The sequence below is a fragment of the Carlito syrichta genome, unplaced genomic scaffold, assembly GCF_000164805.1.
Source record: "Carlito syrichta isolate Samal-C Ts95f unplaced genomic scaffold, Tarsius_syrichta-2.0.1 Scaffold301627, whole genome shotgun sequence".
Taxonomy (NCBI): Eukaryota; Metazoa; Chordata; class Mammalia; order Primates; family Tarsiidae; genus Carlito; species Carlito syrichta.
In genome coordinates this window covers 40421-46197 of record NW_007245723.1, presented here as the reverse complement: position 1 = coordinate 46197, position 5777 = coordinate 40421, and positions in this window count along the sequence as shown.

The window sequence follows — 5777 nt, the reverse complement described above, 5'->3', positions numbered from 1 at the left end:
CTCCCTCCCGGGGGCTGCAACGGGCCGTGGTCCCCCACCCCAGGGTACACGGCACTCCCTTTCCTGCCCAACTCCCCATGGCCCCTCCTGCCCCTCAGAGGCGCAGCCTGTGGCTTCCAGCCTCCTCCGACACAAGGAGGTTTCGTCCACATCACCGGCCTTGGTGTCGCTCAGGGTTGCTCGGGTCTCGCTCTGCCTCAGTCCCCACCAGCACGCGGTGTCCACCTCACCCTGCTCCTTGGCTCCAGGGTCCCTACCAGGCCCCAGCCCACCTTGGCAAAGGCTGCTGAGGACCCAGCCTCCCCAGGGCCGGGGCCCACACAATATCGCTGCTTTCATGGTCATGTGCTGCCTCCCGCCAGCTAGACGTTCACTTTCCCACAGGTGAATGCTCTGTTTCCATCTGGAGTGTCAGGCCTATTGCCGGGTCTGCATCTGGGTGTCACTCTGGCCCCATGTCCAAAGTTGTGCCCGCCCCAGAGAGCCCCTGGGGAGGTGTGTATGAGGTCCCGGCCCGACGCCTCTGTTGTTCCGTCCACATCTTGAAGCATGGAGGGACCATCCCGCCCACTACCTGAGGGACCTGCTCCGTCACCCAAGGGCCATGAGACTCCTGGGTGCTGCTTCCCAAGAGTCAGAGGCGGTGACTCACCCTGGCCGCCGGCAACGCAAGGGGACCTGGGCTCGGGGACCCCTCGTGCTCTCCTGACTTTCCACCTGGGAGGGTCGAGGCTCTGCCTGTCCCCCGGGACCCTGAGCGACGGGAGTCCTGGGCAGTGCAGCTCAGCTCGCCGGATCTCAACGCCAGTGTTCCCTGTCCACATAGCCTGGATTCCAGGATTCTCTGAGCCGTAGGATCTTGCTGACTCATTTTGCAAAGGAAGGAAAATCCCTCAATTCTAATATTCTTCCAAATGTCAAAAACACGAGTCCGCATACTTGAGTCTCAGACCACCCGGCGGGATCAGCCTCTTTACTCTCAAGCTCACAGACTTATTTTTTCTAAAAGTTTTCACTTTTAGAATGATGAATAATGAAGTTGCATTTAAATAATGAAGCCCTTCTTGCTATAACGTGGGGAAACGCATCTTGCTGCTCAAGGGAAGGCTGTTTCTGATGTGCTGAGACCCCCCAGATCCAAGCTTCACTACCTGGAGCTCAGGATGCATCCCCCACCTGACACCCGGGCAGAGGGCATGGGGGACTCTGCAGTCTTAGAGCGCAGGTGTGGTGCACACACTTTCCAGATGAATGGAAGGCCCCATGGGCACGGGGACAGCCCCCAAAGCCAGCGCACTTGCTCGTGAATGCCCACACTGAGGGAGGGATGGACCTGGCTCAGGCCAGGCTTCCAACCAAGATTCCAAGAAATGGCCAGGGTTTAGCGCCAGGCGGGCCAAGATGGCGGGGGAAGGGAAGCCCAAGCTGGAGCTCCCGGCAGTGGCTCAAACGCCCACCCCAGGACAGAGCCCACAAGAGCAGAGCCCTGGCCCCACTGGGGAGCAGGACCTGAGGCCGTGCTGCCCTCCTGCACCTGGACCCCAAGGGGTCTAGGCCTTGCCAAGTTGGACAGTTCCCGGCTTTTCTGGGTTGCCAGTAAGCCAGCTCCCTCTGCCACAGCCTGCAGAGGGATGCTGGGGACGGGCAGCTCAGGAGGCTTCTTCCAGACAAGGGACCGGGCAGCCCCCAGCAGGTGGCGCGAGCTCTCGTCTGTCCAGGCCCCTGCATCCAGCACAGCCTACCTGGGGGTGTCTCTTTGACGGCAAAGTATCCTTCACTCCCTTGGCCCCTGCTCGGAGGGCCACGCCCATTTGAGGGCCCACGTCCCGCAGCTCGGGAAGGACATGTGGTGTCCAGGGGCCCGCAGGGCTGGAGCCAAGGACTCGGCCCCAGGCCCCTCCCCCTGCCCACCCCGGCATGGGCTGGCCAGTCTTGAGCACGAACGGTGGCACCGCAAGGACCTCCCGGTCAGACGACGCTCTTGTCAAGAGAAGGTCGCTGGCGGGGACATAACTGCAGCAGCCACTTTGTTTTTCTCCATCTTGACCAGAGCATTTGCTCTTTTTTTTGAGTTGGAGTCTCACTCTCACCCAGGCTAGAGTGCAGTGGCACGGTCTCATGGCCACCGCAGACTCAACCTGTGGGGCTCAGGAGATCCCTCCGCCTCAGCCTTCCAAGTAGCTGGAACTACAGGCATGAGCCACTGCGCCCAGCCCTAATTTTTTGATTTATTGAGGTCTCACCAAGTTTCCCAGGCTGGTCTTGAGCCTGTAGGCTCAGGCAATACTCTCGCCTTGGCCTCCCAAAGTGCTGGGATGACAGGCATGAGCCACCGTGCCCGGCCAAGCACCTGTTCTTTATCTAACTTGACACTAGCCCAAGAGTCTGATTTGCCCTTGGAGACAAACAGTGTGTCTCTGTGGTTTTACCGGGAGGCCACACACTCCACAAGGGTTAGGAGAATATGGGTGGCAGACATCAACCTCAAAGACTTGAGGCAAAATTGAAGAGTGCACCGAGAGCGGCGGAAAAGGGATATCTGGCTCACTGCACAAGGGACCACGGACCCTCATGGCCAGCTGTGCCCAGAAAGAGGCCTGTCCCAGGGCCCTCCCGACTGGGTCTGAGGGGCTCCCCCAGGCTGCTACATGGCCCCAGTGTCTGCATGTGCTCAGAGGGCCCCTTCACCTCAGAGTCTTCTCAAAAGTCCAACAGACTGTAAGGCACAGCCTCCCTTCTCCTGACCCCACTGGCCGGCTGCATGGACTGAGAATGCGTCTGGGCCTCAGGGTGGCCTGGGGAGGGACGCCAGCACCGCAGCCCTGGTGCAAGAACAGCCGTGCTTCCCCAAAGACTGTTTACGATACACGGGGATTCAGACACAAAACCAGCAAAGCCCCCTGCTGGGCCGCCACATCCACTTCCGAAAGCTGTCCCTGCAGACAGAAGCAAAACCCGCAAGGGACGCAGGTGCTTACCCAGGAGGGACGAGACAGCCACCAGAGTCCACAGCACGCCAAGGAAGGGGGCCCGCACAGACTGCCACTGCAGGCTGACCACCATAACCCTGCTGCTGTTCTGGGGGGCACCGGGCTCCAGCCCTGGACCCCTGCCCGTGAGTGTGCAGGAACAGACTATATCCACCAGCCAGGCCAGCAGTGCCAGGGCGCACAAGCCAGACCCCCACGGCCGCATGCTGAGTACGTGCTAACAGGTTCAGGTATCCACCTGGCACTCTCAACTTTCAGGAACTTGTCTATGCAGCGGGTGCCCCGGGGGCCCCCGTGACCAGCGGTGATGGCTCCTCAGCCTAGCACTGTGTCAGTGCCTTTTGCCTCATCCCAACACCTTCCCTTGTGCCAACTGCAAGCCCAGCCTTGTCCTGGCAGCCTGTGACTCCCAGGCCGTGTCCTTCCTGGGCCGGTCCTCCTTGCGGAGTTCAAAGCCTTTGCCGGCTCCCTTGTGCTGGGAACGCAGGCGGTCTGCCCAGCCCTCCGGAGATTAGAGCCCTCCTGTCATGTCGATGAAAAGCAGGTGAAGAAATGGCATTTAATTGGTTCTTTATCGGGGGTTTCGGTCTCTGTTTGGAATTCTCCGTGGGATGGAGAACCGCCGATTACACCCAATAATGCAAACCAGCTCCAGCCATGTAGATCCCACACGGGGTCTGCCATGAACTGTGGCCTCACGGAGCCCCCTGGGCAGCACATGGTCCCCGGGCCTTTGGCCCTCTGGCCCTCCTGCCCACAAAACACTTATTAACTGACCTGGAGCAAAAGAGTAACTTCACTGTGGAACACCTGAAAACCCCTCAGTCCACGTGAGCCAGGGCCCTCGGTGCGGAGCAACACCCCCAGTCCACATCAGACAGGGGCCTCAGCACAGGCAAGCCCTTCAGTCCATGTGAGCCAGATGCTTCTGCATGGGGCAGGGGCAGAGGCGCCCCAGGGCCCGCACCAGGAGAGGCCGTGGCACTGCCGGGAGCCTGCCAGGAGCTCGCAGCCTGACCCAGGAGAGGAAGTCCCACAAGCCCAGAAGGAGGATCTTTCTACCAGTAAACACACTGCAACCATCAAGGAGACGACAAGACGGAGCAGCCAAGGGCTGCGCCGGGTTTCACCCAGACCCTGTGCCGGAGGACGTCTGGGGACAGCAGGAGCCCTGTGGCTGGTAGGTGAGCAGGAGCTGGAGCCAAGTTAATGTCCTGACCCAGGACTGGATGGGACCATGTGGCGTCATGTGGGCGCCTTACTCCCAAAGGTCACAGAAAAGCATCCCCGCACTGCTCTCACAACTTTCTAGGAAAGAAAATTTTAAAATATATATTATTCAAATACATATGTTTATATTAAAAATACCCCTTACCTTCCTCTTCTAGTTACAACACAGAAAGCCTCAAGAAGTTATTTTCACCTGATGCCCTAAACAAGCCATGAAGTGAGGGGCCCTAAGCAGGGGTCAGTTGACCCCTGGCGGAGCGAGGAGTCGCCACCCTCAGGGCAAATGGACGTTCGATGCCCAGGAGTGGGTGGGAATGACAGAGCCAGACCACCTCCACACCCTGTAGACAGAAAGAGAAGAGAGGAAATGGGGATGTGATACTTGGAATGGCAAAGGCCAAGGTTGTCCCCAAACGACAAGTGGTGCCAGGCACACGTGCAAGAACCTCAGTCAGTGAAACCCATGCAGGACACATCTGCAAGGACCCACAGCTGGGCACATCGTGGCTATGCCCACAACCTGTGTCGAGAGGCCTTAAAAGCAACTGAGGAGAAAAGACACACCATCCTTAGGGACTGACAATAAAGATGTCAGAGGATGTGCTGCCAGGGACAGTGGAGCCAGAAAGTGATGACTGATGTCTTCCACCGTGTGACCAACCACTCAACAAAACTCGAACCAGCAAACCTAGGATGTTACATATGGCAAAAATGCTGCCCCGACCTGAGGGTAGATGACACAATGGCGGGACATTAAAAAGAAACCTGTCATCAAAGTCCCTGGGGAGATGACAAGGGAACTCGAAGGGATGGGGAAAGGCCAGAGGAGCACGCAATTCTGGAAAGGAGACTACGAGGGCCAACGCCAACACGTGCATTGCTGACTGGCTAAAGTGACACAAGCAAAGACGTGGGGCCGGGAAACATTTGCATGGCACCAACAGCAAAGAAGGTGAATAGGGAGGGACACGCACTGCGGTCAGTCCCGCGCTGTGTCTACCCTGTATCCCAACGACAATGAGGAAGTCTCCAGAGAAACCCTAGGGCGTAAAAGAGACATGAAGAGAACCTTAAAATGCTACGAGGGCCTAAAACATATTCCTGGACAGAAGGACCTTGCAGTAGCATTCTAACCAAAATCCTGTACACTTAGTGATCCCAACAAGCATACCAGAAGAATATTTTAGAGATGTACTAAAACCCACACAAGACCAAAGCTCTCAGCCATTGAGGGCACCTAATTCTTGCACACTGAGTGACAGAGCCTGTTTCTCCCCAGGACTGGGAGCAAGGGGAGAGAGTTAGCTCACCACTCCATACACCTTTTGCTGGAGGTCTACCTCAGGCGGCAGAGGAAGAAGAAAGAAAAGGAATAAAGCTGATCAGGAAAAGCAAAGTGATCCCAATCCCAGATGATGCAATTGTTGACAAGGAAAATTGTAAGAGATCTCAGCACGACTAGTGTGAGTTTAGCTGTGTCTCAGAATACATGAGCAGCACACAGAAATCAAGTCTGTATCTACACACCAGCAGCACATGAGTTGAATATAAAAAGAT